The 23,089-nt window shown below is 51.9% G+C and overlaps 1 long non-coding RNA gene across 2 annotated transcripts; it reads right to left on the reverse strand.

Moving 5' to 3' along the window:
• Positions 1 to 9,507: 9,507 nt before the first annotated feature.
• On the reverse strand, positions 9,508 to 13,424 carry LOC123108670 (uncharacterized). 2 transcript variants are annotated; one of them, XR_006452000.1, is made up of 5 exons: positions 13,005 to 13,424; positions 12,092 to 12,166; positions 11,026 to 11,209; positions 10,537 to 10,912; positions 9,508 to 9,809 (listed from the first exon to the last, which is right to left on the reverse strand). It is a non-coding gene; the product is annotated as an uncharacterized lncRNA (long non-coding RNA). The 2 variants fall into 2 exon arrangements; XR_006452006.1 differs by having other exon boundaries at positions 11,037 to 11,209; positions 13,005 to 13,423.
• Between the last annotated feature and the right edge of the window lie 9,665 nt (positions 13,425 to 23,089).

Raw genomic sequence — 23,089 nt, forward strand, 5'->3', positions numbered from 1 at the left:
GGGGTCGGGGTCGGGGTCTCGGGGTCGGGGTGCCGGGTCGGGGTCTGGGTACCGTGTCGGGTCGGGGTCGGGGTGTCGGGGTCGGCGTCGGGGTGTCGGGTCAGGCTTGGGGGGTCGGGGTGTCGGGGTCGGGGTCGGGGTGTCGGGGTCGGGGTCTTGGGGTCGCGGTCGGGGTCTCGGGGTCAGGGTGTTGTGTCGGGGTGCCGGGTACCGTGTCGGGTCGGGTTTTTTTCCTTTTCTTCTTCTTCCTCCTTTTCCTTTTCTTCCTTTTTTTCCTTCTTCTTCTTCTTCTTCTTCTTCTTCTTCCTCCTTTCCTTTTTCCTCTTCTTCTTCTCCTCCTCTCCTCTTTTTTCTTCTTCTTCTTCTTCTTTTTTCTTCTCCTCCTCCTCTTCTTCTTCTTCTCCTGATCTCCTCTTTTTCTCTTTTCTTCTTTCCTAAAACTAAACTAAACCTAAACCTAAAACTAAAAAAACAGAAAAAGAAAAAAACTAAATCTAAACCTAAAACTAAACTAAAACTAAACCTATAAACCTAAAACTAAATATAAACCTAAAACTAAAAAAACAGAAAAAAGGAAAAAAAAAGAAGAGACTCGCCTGCAGGGTGGAGGAGGGGGGCGGTGCGGCCTGGGGCGGCGGAGGAGCGCGGCGGGGCGGCCTGGGGCGGCGGAGGAGGGGGCGGGGCGGCCTGGGGCGGCGGCGCCGGGGCCGCGGGGCGCGGAGGTGCCGGGGCGCCGGGGCATGGCGGCGCCCAGACGGCAGGGCGGCGGGGGCGGTGGGGCGGGGGGGCGCCGGGGCGGCGGCGAGGTGGTGGGGCGACGGGGCGGGGGGCGTTGGGGCGGCGGCGGCGGGGTGGTGCGACGGGGCTGGCGAGAGGTGGGAGAGAAAGAGACAGAGAGGGGGTGGGGCGCGGCCCCGTTAACGTTACGTGGGGCCCTCCCTCTTTGCCGTCCGCCACCCTTTGTCGTCCGCCTTCTTGCTCTTTGTCGTCCGCTAGCGGACGGCAAAGAGGGGGCCCATTAGGTTTTTTTTTGCAGCTCGTCAGTGGGGCCCCTCCCTCTTTGCCGTCCGCTAGCCGACGGCAAAGAATCTTTGCCATCCGCTAGCAGACGGCAAAGAACTGGATGATGGCAAACTTGTTCTTTGCCATCAGCCAGTTCTTTGTCGTCCGCTTTCTGGAAGCTGATGGCAAAGAGCTTCTTTGCCGTCCGCTAGCGGACGGCAAAGAACTGGCAGATGGCAAAGTAGCTGATTCCAGTAGTGTAAGACAACTCTGAAGAAAAGAGGTATTCTATTTGTCAGTCCTGAAGATATGTAAGAGGCAAAGAAATCTATGAAAGAAAAAGGTATTAAAGCTGAAGATGTTAATAATTTACCGCCTATTGAAGATATACATGGTCTTGATAACCCGACACAGATAGTAGAGGTAAATTCTCTCTATAGATTTGATGAGGGTGATATTCCTCATAATAAGTCTGCTAGTCAATACTTGGATGAGTTTGATAACTTGTCAAATAAGAAAATTTCAATGCTTATGTTAGTAGAAAATTGAAACGTAATGCTTATATGGTTGAACACTTGAGTAATTATATGTCTAGAGCTAAAAATGATCTTAAGCTTATTAGTAAGCATGCTTCCATGGTTACAACTCAAGTAGAGCAAGTACTTAAGGCACAAGATGATTTTCTCAATGAGTTAAATTATAAGAACAATGATAATGCTGTTAGGGTTATGACTAGAGGTGGTAAAATGACCCAGGAACCTTTGTATCCTGAGGGTCATCCTAAGAGAGTTGAGCAAGATTCTCAGAGAACTAATACCGATGCACCTAGTCCTTCTAATAAAAAGAAAAAGAATACTGATATGACTTTGCATGCTTCACTACTAGGAAAAGGCCTACTAATGGCGCACCAGTTTTGCCTACTAATAGCGCACTTACTATCTGGCGGTGCGCCATTAGTAACATTTTTTTTCAAAATTTTTCAAAATTTTTTTCGTTTTTTTTCTTAATCTCAGGTCACTATGGCTTAATCTCGGGTCAATATGCTTAATCTCAGGTCAAATCGCACTCCGTGGTCAAACTTCACGAAAGGTCACCCATCCTCACACTACTCCAGCCCAAGCACGCTTAACTTCAGAGTTCTATCCAACCCCAGCAACAGCTCACTTCACAGGCACTTGTTGATATGTCTAGCATATCAATCGTATTATACCTTGCTGATGTCTACGACTTTGTTCATGTTCATGACTAGGATGAAATTTTGAAAAATATTCAAACTTCCCGGTCATATTACATATCATTTTTTGAAAAAAAATAAAAATAATAAAAAACCAATTTTTTCTGTTACTAGTGGCGCACCACATCCACGCTGCACCACTAGTAATTTTGAGTTTTTTTGAATTTTTTTGCCTCTAGATCGTGAAAGCCCTGTAACTTTTTTCTGTTAAATTTGGATGTAACTTTTCGAGTAGATGATTTTTCATATAAAAAAGTTTTTAATCCGAGTTCGTATGCAAAATTTATGCCCATTTTACAAGTAAAGTTGAAATTCATATTTGTAAATTTTCCCAACAACTAGACCACATATCACATGGGAAACTTATTTTATTTTATTTTTTTGACATTTCCATCATTTTCTTTTAGTTTTTTCAAAACTAAAAAGGCGGTCCAACTAGTAATGGCGCACCACCCCACGGTGCGCCATTACTAGTTTTGAAAAAAAATTAAAAAAAATGAAAGTTTTTTTGAATTTTTTTTTTGAAAAAAACTTAGTAATGGTGCACTAGTGGACAGTGCGCCATTACTAGTTAAAACTAGTAATGGCGCACTGTCCACAGGTGCGCCATTACTAACAATTTTTTTAACTTTTTTTACTTTTTTTTCAAAACTACTAATGGCGCACGGTGCGCGTGGTGCGCCATTACTATGTCAACTAGGTAAGGGCGCACTATCCCACGGTGCGCCATTAGTAACAATTTTTTTATTTTTTTTCAGAACTTCTAATGGCGCACCACACACCAGGTGCGCCATTAGTAATATATTACTAATGGCGCACCTGTATGTGGTGCGCCATTGCTATATACTAATGGCGCACCACACTGTCCATTTCATCTATAGCCGTTTTCCTAGTAGTGCTTCTAGTGAACCTGTTATTGACACACCTGAGAATCTCAATGATATTTCTATTTCTGATGCTGAGACACAATCTGGTGATGAACATGAACCTAGTGATTATGTTAATGATGATGTTCATGTTGATGCTCAACCTTGTAATGATAATGATGTAGAGATTGAACCTGCTATTGATCTTGATATGAAGAGAATCAACGATATGATAAGAGAGACTACATTGCTATGTTGATTAGATAAGAGAGACTTCATTGCTAGAAATCCTGGTAAAGAAAGAGAACAATAGGTTAAGAAACCCATGCCTTTTCCTCTTAAACCATCCAAGAAAAAGGATGATGAGGATTTTGAGCGCTTTGCTGAAATGATTAGACCTATCTTTTTGCGTATGCGTTTGACGGATATGCTTAAAACGCCTCCTTATGCTAAATATATGGAAGATATTATCACTAATAAAAGAAAGTTATCGGAAGCTGAAATTTCCACCATGCTTGTTAACTACAGGTTTAAGGGTGGAATACCAAAGAAATTAGGAGACCCAGGAGTACCAACTATACCATGCTCCATTAAAAGAAATTATGTTAAAACTGCTTTATGTGATCTTGGAGCCGGTGTTAGTGTTATGCCTTTCTCTTCATATCGTAGACTTGATTTGAAATAAGTTGACACCAACTGAAATCTCTTTGAAAATGGATGATAAATCAACTGATATACCCATTGGTATTTGTGAGGATGTGCCTGTTGTGGTTGCAAATGTTACTATCTTAACGGACTTTGTTATTCTTGATATTCCCGAGGACGACAGTATGTTGATCATCCTGGATAGACCATTTTTTAATACTACAGGGGCTGTTATTGATGGAAACAAAGGTAATGCCACTTTTTATGTTAATGGTAATGAGCATACGATACACTTTCCGAAGAAACAATCTCAAGTTCATAGTATCAATTCTATTGGAAAAATTTCAACTATTACTATTGGAGGTTTTGAATTCCCTCTTCCTACTATCAAAAGAAATATGATATTTGTTGGAGTAATGGGCCACGGGTAGCCTAACCCGAGTCCCTGAGCCTTTCAAGACTTTGGGCCGGCTGCGCCCCACGAGACTCCAGAATGAAGCGCCGCCTTCCGGTGGCCGGCTGGCTCAATGGCCGGCTGCCAGAAGACGGCCGAGCACCAGTAGACGGTACCAAGACAGGCCGACTCCTAGCAGGCGGCCTCCATAGAGGCCGGCTCCTAGCAGGCGGCCCCCGGCGCCCTCAGAGTCTGTGTCCCTCAACAAGAGGACGAGACAGGGTGAGGCTAAAGTGTAGCCCACCACCCCCGAATCCCGGGCTTGGCGTGGCCACGGTGCCCCGTACAGGCGGACATCTTCGCACGACGCGGCACTGTTGGCACTCCACCCTTGAAGTCACCCCTGTCAGGAGGGGCCTGCTCCCACGACGGCCTGTCGGTATGGCTCGCAGGCGGCGGGCCCTACCAGGCAGCAAGGGCCCGAAGGGCGGCCTAGCCTGGCCAGTCGGATCCAGGGGATCTGGCTCCTGGCGGGCAGCCGGATCCTTCCTCGAGGACTATGCGCCATTAACCAGACTAGACACAGCGAGGCTACAGTGATCTCCCACGAAGCGGCAGAACTGTAGCCATGCCCTCCCCGACCAAGCATGCGTCATTAACGTTACGACTACAGTGATCAGCCACCACCCAGACCCGCCAGCGGCGGAGACGGCCTGTCGGCTCCATACCAGACCAGTCAGCGGGGCCCAATAGGCGGTGGGCCCTAGCAGCCGGCGGAGAAGACAGCGACCAGAGACACTAACAGCCGGGTCCTACGACCGGCCAAGTTACCATTGTACCCCTGGGGGGTAGGCCTATAAAAACCCCCAGGGCACCCATGCAAAGGGTTCCCAACCTGTTAGAACTAGACTCACACCTAGAGGAAGAAGAGAGCTAGCCCTGCCTCCTTCTACCTCTAGTATACAGCTCAAGGAGCACCATTGTACTCACTAGTGCCTTAGTGATCATGCGGAGACCCTGCAGAGCAGGACTAGGGGTGTTATCTCCTAGGAGAGCCCCGAACCTGGGTTAAGTGTGCCGCCGTTCATGTCTATGCCTCATACCGCTACCAGGCACTGGTGACGTTCTACTCGCTCCCACCATGACTAGCCATCCTTTGGCATATGTCGCACCCAACCCTCGACATTTGGCGCCCACCATGGGGCGAGGTGCACCGTCATCCAGAGACCTATTCTGGACGAGAACCTTGTTCCTTCCTGGCCAGCGCAGCCAGCCCAGCACGCCCGACGGTGTGAGCCTCGATGCGCTGCACAGCACGGAGATCGCCTGTGAAGTGAGCTGCCTCGCCGACCTTGTTGGCGAAATCCGCCTCTCCGACGAACCTGCATCCGACGTGGGCACCGACTGCCCTGAGAGCCGCCTCGTCAGCCTCCTCGACCAGCTCCATGTCGCCAGCGAGCCTACTGTGGACTTGGAGTCTGTTGGCTCCACCGACCCGATGATCGTCGACACCAACACAGCGTCGCTTGACGCGTTCGCCACCAATGTGGTGGCCTACGATGAGCGCTTCCTCGCGAGCGCAGCGGTGGGAGCAACGTCACGGAGTTGCTTGTCATCAACAATGGCGAGCACTCGGCCGGAGGCGTTCGAGACCCACTCGATGCGGCGCTGCGCGACTTGTCAGCACCCATCCCGGAAGACGCAGACGCTGAGACACTGGAAGCACGCCGCGTCCAGCTCATCGAAAGCGCCAACCGACTGGCCAGCATGCAACGCCTCTCAGAAGCGTACCGGCGTGAGATGGACCGAGCCGTCGATGGCACGCCGGCTCCTGAGGGGCCTAGCTGCATCGGCTCGATCCGGCTGCATGGCTCGACCATCGCTAGCATGTTCGGGACGGATCGTCCCGTCTATGCCACGCCTGCGGAGAACATACGAGCTGCCCAAGCGGTAGCAGATGAGCTAGACAAGTTCGAGGGCGACGAGCACCGCCACATGACGGAGCGCGTCCAGCAGCTCCTTGATGCGCCCGCCGAGCAGCAAGAAGCCGGTTGCCGCACCGAAGCGCCCATCCGGCAAAATGACAAACCGCCCCTTTGCCAAGATCACGACGCGACATCTCGGACACCGACTGGTGGCGTCCATGGTAGAAAAGGCAATGAGCCGGCTGCCAGCCGCAGTCGGACTCACCTCTCCATCGAGCGTGACGCGGAAGGCCGCCCCTGAGTTGTGGAGAGGCGACGCGACCCGCCTCCTCCTCAGCCTCGTGGAGAAAGGGATCCCACTCTGCCGCCTGTCACGCACCCGACACTTGGCGACCGCCTTGGCCGCCAGGAAGGAGTCGCGGAGAACAACGCCCGCCATCGGATCGACCGCCTCAATCGTTTCTTGGCGCTATATCAAGAAGACGCGTTGTGTCCGCCCTGTTTCGGCCCTCGAATCCGAGATGAGCCTTTCCCTCGAGGATTCACACTCCCAAGATATACTCCCAAGTACAATGGCTCCGTGAAGCCGGAGGACTGGCTGGTCGACTACTCCACGGCCGTCTGCATAGCAAATGACAACAAGCGCGTTGCTATGAAGTACGTCCCACTCATGCTCCTGGGCACAACCCGGACGTGGCTTAACAGCCTGAAGCCCCGCAGCATCAACGGCTAGGTTGATTTCACCGAAGCCTTCATCCACAACTTCACCAACACGTACAAGCGGCCTCCCAAGCCCCGCCAGCTCTCTTTGTGCATCCAAGGGCCCAGCAAATCAACTCACGACTATCTCACGCGCTGGGTTGAGCTGCGCAACTCCCGCGAAGGCGTGCATGAGGTGCAGGCCACCGAATACTTCACCGCCGGGTGCCGAGAGGGCACCCTCCTCAAGCACCAACTTCTCTGCGACGAGACGACGACTCTCGACGAACTTCTGATCATCGCTGACAAATACGCCATGGCCGACTCCTCCATGAAGGCGGAGATCAAAGTCGATGCATCCAGCAAAGTAGCTCCTCGGGCTCCTCGGAATCCGGCAGGTGACACCAGTCGGCGACAGCAACCAAGCGACAACAAGCGCAAGGCCACGCTGCCGGCTTCCACCAGCCAACAGGTGGCGACTGTTGAGGACCAGCAGCCGGAAGGGCAGCCACCGCCCAAGCGTCAGAAAGGCGACAAGCCCAATTGGTTGCCTGCCTTCTCGTACGAGCAGACTCTTGACACCCCCTGCAAGTTCCATAGTGGTGCGCAGTCGTCCAACCACACCACTCGGAAGTGTCATTGGCTCACCGGAATCGCCAAGGGAGATGGACTCCTGCCTCCACTGCCTGCCGGCCCGCCGCCTCCTCCACCCCAACAGCCGGCGGTTCGGCCAGTCGACGCCATACAAGATGAGTATCCTGAGGAGGATGGAGCCTATGTCGTGTTCACCAGCATGGCCGACGACAGGCGCAGCAGACGGCAACAATAGCAAGAAGTACATGCAGTAGCGTCAGAGACCCCAGAGTTCATGCACTGGTCTAAGAAGCTTATCAGTTGGAGCAGGGCTGACCACCTGGAGGTGATGCCCTCTCCCGGTTCTTATGCCCTGGTCTTAGATGCCACCTTTGCAACAGAGAGGCGGGCAGCTCGTTTCTTCCGAGTCTTGATAGATGGTGGCAGTAGTATCAACATCCTGTATCGTGACACGATGGAGAAATTGGGAATCAAGCAGAAGCATCTTTACCCTAGTCGGACTGTATTCCATGGCATATTTCCTGGCCTTTCCTACTCACCAATCGTCAAGACCCAGATTGACGTTCTCTTCGGAGACAAAGACCACTTCCGCCGAGAGCCAGTCTGGTTTGAGGTGGTGGACCTTGAGAGCCCCTACCATGCGCTACTTGGCCGGCCTGCTCTGGCCAAGTTCATGGCGGTCCCCCACTATGCTTACATGAAGATGAAGATGCCAACTACCAAGGGAATCCTGACCATAGTCGGAGACTATAAGAAGTCGTCCGCCTGCGCTGCAGACAGCAGGCAGCTGGCCGAGTCCCTTGTGATCGCAGCTGAAAAGCGGCTCCTTGACCGGGTTGTGGCGATGGCAGGCAAGTAGCCGGAAATGTCACCCACCCCCAAAGGAGTCGGAAGTTGAGGGCTCGTTCAAGCCGGTGAAGGAAACAAAGAAGATACCCTTCGACCCGGAGCACCCAGAGAGGCATGCCGTCATAGGTGCAAACCTTGACAGCAAATAGGAAAGCGAGCTCATCGATTTCCTCCGTGAGAATCGAGACATCTTTCCATGGTCTCCCGAAGACATGCCGGGTGTTCTGATAGATTTCGCCGAGCAAAAGTTACATGTCGGCCATACGCCAAGCCGGTTAGGCAGCCCTTGTGCCGCCTGTCAGAAGAAAAGAGAAGAGTTGTTGGGGAAGAGATAGCCCGGCTTCTAGCAGCCGGCTTTATTATAGAAGTGTTCTTCCCAGAATGGCTAGCCAACCCAGTTCTTGTCCCAAAGCTTGCCCCAAAGATCCCTTTGCTTTGCCAAGAATTGACCAAGTGATAGACTCCACAGCCGGATGCGAGACGTTGAGTTTTCTGGATGCGTACTCAGGGTACCATCAGATCAAGCTGAACCCGGCATTGAGTTTTCTGAAGACCGCCTTCATCACGCCATGCGGAGCCTTCTGCTACCTGACCATGATGTTCGGCTTGAGAAATGCGGGCGCCACATTTCAGCGTTGCATGCAGAAGTGTCTCCTCAAGCAACTCGGCAGAAATGCCCACGTTTACATGGACGATATGGTGGTGAAGACACTACACCACGGTAGAGCTTTGGCAACACATCAATCTGTTGGCATAGGGTACCTTTGCCGACAGAAAAATTGTAGCCAACACCAATGCTGACAGAAGGTAAAACAGTCGGAGGACTTGCTGTGGGCGAAAGTATTGCCGACAGTTATTTACTTCCTGACACATTTTCAGTCGGCATACACCCTACCTATGCCAACACATTGCCTGCGTACATACACCCTACCTTTCTCGACAGTTGGTTTGTGGACATACACCCTACCTCTGCCGACAGTTGGTGTGAACATACACCCTACTTTGGCCAACACATGGATTGTCCTTCTAGGTCTATACCTTTGCTGACACTTATTCTGTTCAGCTAGGTATATACCTTTGCCGACACTTATTCTGTCTACCTAGGTATTTACCTTGGCTGACAGTTAATCTTCAAGAATGTGTTTACCAACAGATTAATTGTTGGTAAGGTAGCGTAAAGCCAAAACAATAATTTGATACATATGCATAAAACAATAATTTGATACATATGCATACACAGTGTTCAAATGTTATCCACAAATAGCATCAAGATGAACACATACTGCACAACAGTGACGATTAAGTTAAAAATCATACATATATACTCACATAGGTTCACAAACACAACAATAAGCATAGTATGACCATCCAAAACACACAAGTGACATAAGGACCACTATTTGCTGGTCTGGAAGAGTTTACAGACAAGTTACATCCATGAGCACAAAGTTTCTAATCCAAAAGACTTGAAGCACCAAATGGTCCAAAACACACATAAGATTCATGATACAATGGAAGTAGGCTGATCCAAAATACGACAAACAGCCAAATGTTGCATGACACTCCAAGTCCTCACATCCAAGCGCTAGGTGGCTACGTACCTGAAAATATTCCATACAAATTTGTCAAGAAAGTGCAATCAACCCAGAAGTCGTTCAAAACTCATATGAAGATTGGCGGGCTAGAGAGGCACATGCTAAGTCGTACTTGATTGTTTATGTGAATACTCACAGAAACAGAAAGATACAACTAGGAACTAGTCCCCGATGGCATTGAATTAATGTGCTGATTGTTGTGTATATTAATGTTTCGTTTGCATGCTTATTTCATTGGAAGTTGCAGACTGGAAGTAAATGAACTATGATAGTTTAAGATAAAAAAAGTACACATATACATGTACATTAGCAAGACTGGTAACTTGCTTGTAAACTGAACCAATGGAACTAAAGGATTTGGTCCTGAACACAAGTAGCATGCCAAGCCATTGAGAAGTTAATGAATTCATCCGGTGCACATATACACAAGTTTTAGCACAGACTATTTACTTAATAGCAGGACATCAAAAATCACTTAAATGCATCAATGGAGAAACCTAGCAGACCAGAGGATGGGAGAACACTGAAGCCAACTAATATGAGGCAAGCCATGCCACTTACATTCGACTGGATTAGAATCAGACCGATGTTGTCCCAGTAAATTATGAGAACATAAATTAAAATACAACTTTTGCAGTGTAGTTTCAGAAATAAAACACATATACACAAGTTTGTCAAGTATGTGTCGAAGTTCAAAAACAGTAAACTTCATGTATGCAGTATGTTGTAGTACCTCTATGCACTGGCGGAGGCTCATGGAGGACAAACAGGGGTGTGACGCCACCTTCTCTGTCATCCATTTATCATGTCGTTCTGCGCCCCACTAAGCATTGGCCGACGGCTTGCTGCTGCATCTGCACGCCACGAATGTTAATGCCTGTCGTATTGTGCACCACCGATAATCACCAGCGGCTTGTTGTTGCATCTGCATGCCAGCACTGCTACTGCCCTTCTCGTCATCTCATGTTCCTGCCATATTGTGCGCCACCGATCATCACCAGCGGCTTGCTGCTGCATCTGCACGCCAGCACTGATGCTGCCCTTCTCGTCATCTAATGCTCCTGCCGTATTGTGCGCCACCGATCATCACCGGCGGCTTGCTGCTGCATCTGCGTGCCATGTAAAAAGATGTGATCCGTGTGAGCTTAATTCAAATGTTACGACTCGGTCAGCCAAGCTATTATTGTATCAATTAAAGAAACTTGATTCAGATTAGAAGTACCTAAGCCGCACCTTCCTTAAGCCGCACCTGTTTTCAATTTATCACACATATTTTTCTTTAAGTTTGAATTTGGCGCCACTTGGTTGCTTGTCACGCTCCACCACTGCCGCTATGACTGCTCCAGGGAAGTGAACATATTTTTGAATTGGATGTCAAACCAAGAAGACCAAGCATAGAATCTTGACTACAAACAAAGTAAGGCAAGAAATGTCAGCACCTAATGCTCCAGCCAAACTTGACTCACAAATAAGTTCTAATTTCAGATAGACTAGAGAGCTATGTGTGCGGTGTTTTCTTCGTCCACACCATTTGGTTTACTCTAATACTAGACCACGAAGGCACACGTTGTCGCACTCGTCCATCTTGATACAAGGTATAATAAATATTAGCAAAAGCTTGAGTGGACAAACATTTTGCAATTTGTATTGTTCTAATTACTGTACCCTCGTATTGTTCGAATTACTCGAATTATAGTGCAACAATGTTGGTAGTTAATTGGGCAAAATATTCACACTATAGCTAGTCCGCGTTGGTCCATGCACCCGGAAGGACAAAGAGCTTGGTGTTCAAGTTGTGGGAGTTGTGCAGAATGTGGACTGATTGCAGACACATGTCAAGGTTGTTCTGTAGATCCCACCCATACTATCAGATCAGCTAAAACAAAGCCGCCCAATTTCAGTCGAGGGAGTTAAAAGTAGGAACATAAACCATAGCAGTAGTATAAGGGGCTCATGGAGAGTAAGAAGAACCAGTGCCTATTAAGTTCCAAGTGGACTCGCCGTGCATTGACTGAAAATAGCTCATGTGCCAAGATAGTAAGCTAATACATATTTATATTGTTTGTGATAAATCGAACCTTCATTTCTCGGGCCTAGTTTAAGATAATTCGATGATCTGAACGTATTAGTATTCCCACTAAAACATCTCATGAGAAAAAAAAGTGGAAATCAGAAAGCACCAGCACTGCAAGATGATGGATTAGTTGAACTCGTCAACAAAAAGGAAACTCCCGAGAAGCATCAGGATGGCAAAATGATGGGTCCATCCATTCCATTTGCTGACTTACCACGGCATATCCTCAAATGGCTTGGATAAGATCAGTGAGGGCCCACCGGTGCCAGCGGCATGCCTCTAGGACAAGCTGAAAATAAAACAACAAAACTTATCATCATATTATTGTATGCCAGTGATGAAACTTGCATGGATCCACATACTGAATCTAAAGGTTTATAACGTTATGTTTTTGTTCTGCTATTCAGATTGGCCAAACACATGGGAACGACCATAGTTAATTATGTCAACACATGGGAACGACCTGGTCAAGAGGGAATTGTCATTTTAGCATGTGGAGAACGATTAATTATGCCAACACGACCATAGTTAAACACTTAACAACACTGGACAGCCTTTAGAACAAAAAAACTGGACAAGAATGATCTACACTTCAGTTAACAAATGGTTTTGTTTCTTTGTTCCCAGTTCAAATAAAATTACCTACAAATATGTTGTTTGCCAGGAACAAGCAGCTCTAGAGTCCGAAAATAAAAACTGATCACAATTTACACCGTCTTACTACAAATATCATTCCTTAACTGAAGCATAACAAACTAATTCAAAGAGAGTTTTGATCTAGATTTTCACAGGGAAGTAAGAAACATAGTTAACGATAAATAATAATCATTTTCACATAGAACTCATAAACATTTTCACAGAGAAATAAATGCATTAATAGTCTACAATGATAACAATAGTACAGCAGCACTAGAGTCACACCAGATCCATAATAGAGTACCTGAAAATTTTCAGATCCATAGCATTTTTAGAGAAATAAAGCATCACATAACAGACTAGAGCTTGTCAGACCAAACTAATAGATACAACCAACTAGGTAGGCATATGAGAATGGGAGAAGATAATTTTCCTGGGACGCAACATAGCACAAATTGATGTTGGTGACAACAGACGAAGTTTGCAGAAACCTTTCATGAGACATCGCGCCATTGGTGGCAGCATCGCCGAGCTTGTTGGAGACGAGATTTTTTCCTGAGAGGAGGAAGAGGAGGGCGCTGACTTGGTCCTTCGTGAGGGCTAGTGGTGGTTTGTGAAGCTCCCGGCGGACGGAGCTGTCCTTGGCCACGGCACTGGGGAAGGCATGAGTGGATGGGGTTAGGGGATCTGGGATATGCTCACCGCCGTCGGTGGAAACTCGGGCCAGCGAAGATGCCCATGTTGTGGCAGCGAAGGGGCCGGGAAAGGCAGGCGATGGAGGGGGACGGGAAATCAAGGCTATGGGCGCCGGTGGCGGCAGGGACGGGTCCGGAGTCTGGACGGAGACCCCGAGGACGGCGGCGGCAGCGGAAATTGTGGGCAGGGGCGGGGGCGGGTAGGGTTCACGCGAGTGGATGTGAGGCTACGGGATTGTTTGGGGGTACTTTTTTTTAGAACGTTTGGGGGTACTCGGCCAGGTGAGGTGAAAACTGGGCCGCCCGCAGTGAAAACTTTGGGCTCTCGTGCCTAATTCACGCGGCGATTTTTTGGCCTTTTGTTGTTTGACACGTGTGCACATACGCCGACACTTAATCTGTGTCTATACACCCTACCTACACCGACACTTAATCTGCTGTCAAGTACATACCTATGCCGACAGAAAAACTATCAGGGTGCGCACATCTACCGACAGATGATATGCCACTAAGTGGTTACCGACATATACATTGTTGTTGTGTGATTTCCGACACATAGTTTGTCTATAATGATGTACATTGGCCGACTGATTATCAGATTACAAAGCTTCAGAGCTACGCCGACAGTTCTCATGTAGAGATTAATAGACCTTGTCCCACAGAAGTGTGTCACCTAAGTTCTACCGTGGTGTAGTGAGACGGAGAGGCGTGGCATGCTGTTAGAAGACCTCAAGGAGACATTTGAAAACTTGCACCGATTTCAAAGCAAGCTTAACCCAGAGAAATGCGTCTTTGGAGTACCAGCCAGCCAACTTCTTGGTTTCCTGGTCTCAGAGTGCGGCATAGAGTGCAACCCTGTGAATATCAAGGCCATCGAGAAGATGGAGGTGCCCACCCGACTGCTGGACGTGCAGAAGTTTACCGGCTGCCTGGCATCCATCAGTTGTTTCATTAGTCGGCTGGGTGAGAAGGCTCTCCCCTTGTACCAGCTCATGAAGGAAACCACTTTTTTCGAGTGGAACGACAAGGCGGACGAAGCTTTCCTCCATCTCAAGAAGATGTTGACCACTCTGCCTATCCTGGCAGCCCCGACTGATAAAGATCCCATGCTCCTCTATGTCGCCGCTACCAGCCTGGTGGTTAGCACAGTCATAGTGGTGGAGCGCAAGGAGGAGGGCAGAGCACTGCCATTCCAGAGGACGGTGTATTACCTAAGTGAAGTATTCTCCGCCTGCAAGCAGAACTACCTCCACTATCAGAAGATGTGCTATGGTGTGCGTTTTGCCGCCACGTAGCTGAAGCCTTACATTCAAGAGCACCCAATTACTGTTGTCTGCACTGCTCCGCTTGCTGAGATCATTGGAAGCCAAGATGCTTCAGGCCGAGTGGCCAAATGGGCCATAGATCTAGCCCCTACACCATCTCCTACTAGCCTCACACCGCCATCAAGTCACAAGCGCTAGCCGACTTCCTCGTCGACTGGGCCGAGACCCAGTACCTGCCGCCAGCGCCAGACTCCACCCATTGGCGGATGCACTTTGATGGTTCGAAGATGCGCACCGGTTTGGGAGCCGACATCATTCTCACTTCTCCCGAAGGCAACAAGCTCAGATATGTGCTGCAGATTCACTTTGCCGCCTCCAACAACGTAGCTGAATACGAAGCACTCATACACGGTCTCCGGCTTGCCAAGGAACTCGGCATTCGCCGGATCCTGTGCTATGGTGACTCTAACTTGGTGGTCCAGCAGTCGTCTGGTGACTGGGATGTCAAGGATGCAAATATGGAAGGCTACCGCTTCCTCGCGCAGCAACTCAGCGGATACTTCAAAGGGTGCGAGTTCCTTCACGTGCTAAGAAATGATAATGAGAAAGCAGATACCTTGGCACGGATCGGATCCACCCGGCAAGCAATACTAGCCGGCGTCGCCCTGCAACGCCTCCTCAAGCTGTCTGTCAAGCCGTCGCCAGAATCAGACTCCAACTTCGTGCCGGCCCCTCCTGAAGCAGTCTGATCCGACTTGAGGGCCTCAACAGCCGACGCAGGGACTTGGGCAGGCGGCTCGGGGACTGCAGCAGTAGCACCCGGTCCGGGAACTTCAGAATCCGGCCCGGAAACTGCAGCAGTCAGCCCGGGGACTTCTTCGGCTCAGCAAGTGGCAGCCAACTCCAACCCGCCGCCTCCCGGCCCAACCGCCCTTGTGCAAGTTGCAGTCATGGTAGTTGAAGAAATAGCAGCACCTTCATGGGCTCAACCCATCCTCAACATACTGGCGAACAAAGAACTGCCGATTGATGAGATCCTAGCCCGACAAGTGCAACGACGGGCAGCAGCATATACCATCGTCAACAGAGAACTGGTGCGTCGTAGTGTCACTGGTGTGTACCTGCGTTGTGTGGAGCTGGACTAGGGCCAAGCAATCCTTAAGGATATCCACCAAGGCGAATGTGGTCACCACGCGGCTTCAAGATCACTTGTTTCCAAAGCTTTCCGCCATGGTTTCTTCTGGCCGACTGCTCTAGAAGACGCTAAAGACTTGGTCCAGAAGTGTAAAGGGTGCCAGAAGTTCCGCTCCAAGCCACATCTGCCGACTTCTGCACTCAAGACCATTCCCATCACCTGGCCCTTTGTCGTCTGGGGGCTGGACATGGTGGGACCCTTCAAGACGGCTCGCGGTGGCATGACCCATTTGCTTGTTGCTGTGGAAAAGTTCACCAAGTGGATAGAAGCAAAGCAAATCGAGAAATTGAATGGGCCGACTGCTGCGACTTTCATCGCCGACATCACCACTTGGTATGGCATACCACACAGCATCATCACCGACAACGGCACAAACTTTGCCAAAGGAGCCTTGGCTCATTTCTGCGCGACACAGGGCATCTGACTGGACTTACTGTCTGTTGGCCATCCGCAGTCAAAGGCCAAGTGGAGCGAGCAAACAGCCTCATTTTGTCCGGCATCAAGCCCCGACTAGTCGAGCCTCTAGAGCATTTGGCTGGCTGCTGGCTCGATGAGCTGCCGGCCGTCCTCTAGAGCCCACGCACGAACCCGAACAAGTCAACCGGCTTCACACCTTTCTTCCTCGTCTATGGTGCCGAATCCCTCATCCCAACGAACATAGAATTTGACTCCCCCCGAGTCACCATGTACACCGAGGAGGAAGCCAAAGAAGCACGAGAAGACGGCGTCGATTTGCTGGAAGAAGGATGGTTGTTGGCACTCAGCTGGTCTGCCATCTACCAGTAGAGTCTACGCCGATACTAGAATCGGAAAGTCAAGGCAAGATCCTTCCAAGAGGGAGACCTTGTGCTCCGGCTGATACAACGAACAGCCGGCCAGCATAAGCTCTGGGCATCTTGGGAAGGCCCTTTCATCGTCAGCAAAGTGCTGGGTAATGGTTCCTACTACCTGATCGACGCTAAGAAGCCCAGAGCACGCAAAAGGGACTATTCAGGCAAGGAGACAAAGAGGCCATGGAACGCAAACCTCCTCCGAAGATTTTATAGTGAAAGTAGTATGTACCATGCTACCTTTTGTATTAAGTACGAAGACTCTGGGTCCCCTGAAAAGAGCACGGGGACTACCCTCTTTTATCTATATGATAAGTATTATGCCTATGAATATGTTGTTTCACTATTCCGCCTAACACCGGGTTCGACTAGTCGGCTCGGGGACTCGCCGCCTTTTACTATGTGCCGCTTCCTGCAGTTGGACAAGTAGTGTGTTGGCACCAAAAAACTTCTCCTGTCAGAAGCCGTAGCTCGCAGAGCGACTGTACGGTGGACAGGGGTTGCCAAAGCGGAGCCCATACGAAAAAAGGCTAAGGAAAATGTGCACATAGCTTAGGCAGGCATCCTGCCTCTTTGACCGGCTGCTGAGCAGCCGGCCGGCCGGCTTCTACTTACCTTGCCGACGCTCCAATCGGCTAAGTACTTGCCCTCCTGAAAATAGCTAAGCACTTGGCCCAGTCGCAGTCCGCAGAGCGGCTGTTCGGCTGGCAAGAGGGTAGCAAAGGGAGGGTGGCAAAGGAAAAAAAGCAAGGAGCAGAAGGCAAGGAAAGTCAGAACTCGGCAAATAAAGCACAATTTGTGACGAAGAATATTTACATAGCAAAAGGCCCATTGGCCAGCATTTAACAGAGTTTGAAATACACCCCGCGGGTGGAATTGTGTAAATTTAACCAAAGTTTGTCGAGACCAATAAGCAGGGAAAATAAAGGCGACAGCCTAAGGAGCAACAAAGGGTTCCGGCTGGACGGCGGAGTCGGCAGCGCCGGTTGGTGCAGCAGACGGCTGGACGGCAGAATCGGCAGCGCCTGTTGGTGGAGCAGACGGCTGGACGGCAGAGTCGGCAACGCCGGTTGGTGGAGCGAACGGCTGGTCGGTCTCCGCCTGGTCGCCTCCAGTAGTAGTCGGCGCGCTTGAGTGCGGATCGTTGCTCGAGGCACGGTCAGGCTGAGGCTGGCTGTCCACTCCGATCTCCGGCGTGTCTTCTTTGCTTTCCTTGCCCTCTGTATCCTCCCCTTTGTCGCTGGAATCGATCACCTCGGCCGAGTCCTCGCTGTCCTCCGGATTCAACCTGAACCACTCAAGTGGCGCCTCGGCGCCATCATCAACCAGCTCCGGGACGAAGACACTGGTGTCGGTGTAGTTAGCGATCGTTGCCGCCCGCTTGACAAGGTCGTCCTCCACCGCCACTAGCTCCTCCTGCGCCTCTAGCCGAAACATGGTCAGCTGGGCTAGATATAGTCTAGGGTACCATCCCTTGATGAATTCCAGAGCCCGGCATGCTCCAGCCCGGGCCGAGGAGCCCTTCCAGGCTTCCAGACGACTGGCCGCCACCTCCAGCAAGTCGGCAGTCTGACTGGGAGTGTGCGGAGCCGAAAGCGGGCCTGAATGCTGAGAAGCTGCTCGCTAAGGGTCCGGGGAGCGTCGGCGGCAATGTGCATGCCTTCTGCCCTCCGCTCCTGGCGATAAGCCTCAATGGCCTGGTTCACAGTGACGGAGTGGCCTGGGAAGAAGTCTGCTTGGGTGAAGGGCAAGGAAGCCAGAGGTTAGAAGCCAACAGCCAGCCTGAATAGAGGCTGGCGACTCAAAGAAAGAAAAAAAAGAAGCTTACCGTCGACCATGTACTCAATTCTACCAAAGCCGGGAGTCAGCTGCGCCTCCTTGTCGGCCCAGGCGGAGCGCTCGGTCTCAAACTCAGCGAGGAAGTCGGTCTCCTTTGCCTCCGCCTCCTTCTGAGCCATCTGGAGATGCTCCGCCTGCTCCGCCAGCTGCGTGACCAGTCAGTCATGCTCCTCGGCCAGTTTGCTGCACTCTACCTCCTTGGCGAGCAGCAGGGTGTTGGCTTTGCCCAGCTGCTGCTGCAAGGCGGCGTTGGCCTCTGCAAAGATAGAAGAAGAAAAGGACGTCAACATTCAATAAGGAAGGGATGCAGTTGCCGGGGAGATCCGGCCCGACTGCTCAGCAGTCGGCCCGAATCTCGGGGACTACAGCCCACGGGTGCACTATCGTGCCCCCACAGAGAAAGAATTATCAATGATCAACCAAAGAAATACAGTTGCTGGGGAGATCCAGCCCGATTGCTCGGCAGTCGGCCCGAATCTCTGGGACAATAGCCCGCGGGTGCGCCAGCGCACCCCCGCAGAGAAAGAAAGACAAGACGTACTCCGACTCTTATGAAAAGTTGGCGGTCTGCCTCTTCAGCTCCCGGACTCCGGAGTTGAAGGTCGCCGCGCGACGGTTGTGGTTATCCTGCTATAGGGATGTCAGATGGAGTTAGCACTTGGATCTCGCAAATTAAAGTTTCGGACCGCCTACTCAGCAGCCGGCCCAAAATTTGGGGACTACACCCAGTGTGTGCGCTGGCGCCCCCACCAAGAAATGAAAGGATCAAAAATAAGGAAGTGAGAAGCATAATCGGATGGCCGCTCGCGAGTCCAGGAACACCTCGTTGAACCGCTTGAGGGCGTCGGCTTCAGCCCGGAGCTTGGCCTGCACGTCAAGGGCCGCCAGGTTCAAGGCTCCCGTCCCGCCTCTGCGTACCCAGCCGGAGGGCGCGGCGCTGGTCGCCTCGATGTCCGGGACTAACGAGCTTGCGGCACCGGCCTCCAGCGGTCGCAGTGCTAAGACCGCCTTCATGAGACGACAGTGCACGGGTGTGCGGGCCTTAGGAATTGGGCCCGTCACCACCTCGTTCTCGACTGGTGGTGCCGGCGGGACGGCCGGCTGCCTGTCTTGCGCTCCACCAGTCGGTAGTGGCGGAGGCATGACCACGTCAGGCATGGCGACATCGCCTCCCTCCCTCTCAATGGCCGACTGCTCGTTGCCGGCTCCCCCAATCAACGCCACGATCTCTGGTAGAGGCGGCGCAGAATTCAGGGGAGTGACGAGCAGCGGCTCCTGGCGGCGTGCGGCCTCTGCGAGCTGCTCCTTCGCCGCGGCATCAGCCTCCGCCTCCGCCAGCTTCTTCAGCGCGGCCTCCTCCGCCTTGTCAGCCTCCGCCTTCTCTGGGCGGGCGGGTTCCTGCTTCTCGCGCACCTCCTGCACGTTTTGCTCCTACGCCTCCCAAAGGTCGGCAGCCGGATCGATTCGCCGGGTGGTGGTGGAGGTCTCTGCCGACCTGATGACAGAGGCGACAGTCGACTTGTTGAGGGAGAGCGGGGCCCTGAGGTAAGAAAGTAAGGCAAAGAAATGTTTAGGCCGGATCGGCAAGAAAGGGAAAAGCGTAAGAGAAAATAATTACGCCGACACCATGGGCGGCGCCTTGGGAAGCTTCTAGAACTTGGCCACCTTCGCCGCGGCCTCCTTCCGCTTGGTCGCGGCGGCCGGTTCTTGGGCTTCTTCGGCACGCTGCCGAACAAGGTGGCGACCTGCTTCCGTTTGTGCTTGCCGCCTCGGGAGGACGGCTCGGCAGAGGGACTGGCACCTGTGTTAGCAGCACCCCGAGCGGGGCGGGGCTCATCTTCCTCGTCATCGCCATCAGACCAAGTCTCCACGCCGCCCCCTTCTTCGGAGCCGCCTGCTCTATCGCCGCCACCTACGGCGTCGTCCTCCAAGGTGGACGCCCCCAAGTCGGGGTCATCCGCGTCGCTCACCTCCCGGTCCGGCTGGTAGTTACCACCCAGCCCCACGATGGCAGCCGTCGCTGGAGACATATAGATCTAAACCCCTAAAGAGGGACCACTCAATACCAAGACCAAGACCAAGGCAAGTGCTAAAAAGGAAAGGCTAAGAGACTTACAGTAGGCGGTGGGTTGTCACGGGAGTATGGCCGCTTGCCAAACCGCCAGGACTTCTTCGACACCTCGAGGTCGGTGATCTTGTTCACCATTCGGGCCACCTAGGCAGTCGGCATGTCCTTCGTGCACATCCGGCTTGGGTCACGGTGCCCGCTCATCTGACAGATCAGATGAGGACGGCTTTGGAGCGGGAGAACCCGGCGCTCGACGAAGGCGATTAGCAAGTCGGATGCCACGAGTCCCTCCACCTCCGTCAGCACTCGGAGCCCGTTGATGGCAGTGGCCGTGTTGCCCGTTACGGGCTTCGGCTTGTAGCTCTAGTTGGCCCGAGGCTCAACAGGGGGCCCAGCCTCGTAAGGCGGCAGGTTGATGAAGTCGACCGTCGGGTCGATGTTCTCCACGTAAAAGTATGATTGCTGCCACAGTTTCACCGACTGTGACAGTTTGATCACCAGAAAGGCGTTCTTCGTTGATGGCCGGCGCACGGCGACGAAGGAGCCGCATTGGGCCGCCTTCTCCTTAGCAGAGGTTCCCAGTTTGGTGTAGAAGAAAGCTCCCCACAGCTTCATGGTGGGGAGGATGCCAAGGGAGCCCTCGCACACCATGACGAAGGCGAACAGCAGCATCACGGTGTTGGGCGTCAGATGGTGCGGTTGGAGGTGATAAAACTCCATGAATGAGCGGAAGAACCCGCTCACCGGGAGGCCGAAGCCGCGGAGGAAATGCGAGCGGAAGACGACCCACACGTCCACCTGCGGCGCCGGCGAGATCTCCTTCTGCGGCAGCATGCACCTTGACAAAGGCTGCATTGGGCATCCGGTGCGTGGCCCGGAGAAAGGTGGGGTGATCCTCGATCATTGTAACGCCCCAAGACCGGAGCTTCAGTTGCCTTCCAGGGTTTCCAGTTTTCGCCGTGTGTTTCATTTGTGCCTGCCCTTTTATTTTTGCATTGCATCATGTCATCATGCCCTCATCTCATAAATCTTTTGCAACTCAGCTAAATAAATTGTATGGATCTTCGATCCATTTAAATCGAGGGAAGGGTGACTTCTCTTTATAACATACCCTCCCGATATTTAGGGAGCTATAATAAAATATTCCATTGTTTTGGAATCACCTTAACACACTTGCAAAATATCCCAATGCCTTTATTATCTTAATTCTTGGTCTCCAACTCTGCCCATAAATTATTTCATCATTTTCCGGAGCTCCACCAAAAATCCGAACATTTTTGGACCTTCCCAAACCTCACTTCCTATTCAAATCATTTGAATTTAATTCAAATGAGTTTGAATTTAATCTTTCAATCTTGGCCTTTCTATTTTTCTCCGAACAAACTCATTTTTGCGAGTCCGGAAAAATTATCCCCATGTCCTACTTCTTCCCCTAACCCCTTTTTCTTTTCTTTCCTATCTTTGTTTTGTTTTTATTTTCTTTAGTGAGGGAGAGAGAGAGAGCCCAGCAGCCTGCAACCTAACCCGGCCCAAGGCCCAGCCGGTGCCCCTCTAACCCTAGCCGCAGCGCCCGCACCCCATCTCTCCCTCGTCTCCTCCCTCGCGCCGCCAGGAGCCATCTCTCCCTCGTTCCCCCGCATCTCCCCCTCGATCCCCCTCCTCTTTTCTTCCTTGTCGCGCCGAACCAGGGAGACGCCGCCCCCGCGCCCTGTCTTCCTCCTCGCCCTGCGCGCCCGACGCCGCCCCGCGTCCTCAACTCCGGCGGCCACGTGCCCCTCCTCGACCTCGCCGCCGACAGCAGCAGCTGCTGCACCCTCGCGCCAAGCGCTGCCCCTTCGCGCCCCTCTGTCGTTCGCCTCGGGCTCCTCCGACCTTCCTCGCGCCCGATCTGCTCCAAACCGCGCCACCGGCCAAGTTCCTCGACCTCCGCGTCGTCCCGGAGTCCCTCGCCCACCGCTGCACGGTCCAGTCGCTGCTTCTCCGAGCTGCGTCTGTACGTCGACGCCAAGTTTCGTTGCCTACTCGCCGCCATCGCCTTAGCAGGAGCTCCGCCTCCCCTGCTTCATGCCAAGGCCAACACCGGCCACTTCTTCCAGCCGCTGCTCGGCCATGCCCCGACGACCAGCAGCTCGGGCTACCTCCATGCACCTCCTGTGACCTCCCGAGGCAGGGCCTTTGCTAGTCCCTCGATGCCCCTTCAGTTCAGCAAGACCGGCTACTTCGACTACCACACCGGAACGCAAGTTCATGGATATGCCAAGTTCCTCTACGACTTGTGTACAACTACCGTCGCCGTGTACAACGACTTCCACTACGCCGTGTACGACTACTTCCCACGACGACCCGCGAACGACTACCTCCACTACGGCCCGTGAACGACTACTTCCTCTATGAAACGCGTTCCGCCCCGAATGCACGCTTCGAAGGTATAACCGCCGAGAATGACCGCCGTGGAACGAATCCTTTGTTGAATGAGATGCTCGAGTTTTGCACCGTGATCGAATCGTCCTTGCGATGCCCCTCTTTTGCCGTGCCACCGTCCCGTGGGAACCCGGAAGCCGGGATCACCCCACCATCTTGCATGACACGCTCACGCCTCCTTTTGCACCGGTATCTCTGTGAGCTACCGGAACCGATATGTTGCTGTGGCATCATTTTCGGATATGTTGCCGTGGCACCATTTT

The sequence above is a fragment of the Triticum aestivum genome, chromosome 1B, assembly GCF_018294505.1.
Source record: "Triticum aestivum cultivar Chinese Spring chromosome 1B, IWGSC CS RefSeq v2.1, whole genome shotgun sequence".
Lineage (NCBI taxonomy): Eukaryota > Viridiplantae > Streptophyta > Magnoliopsida > Poales > Poaceae > Triticum > Triticum aestivum.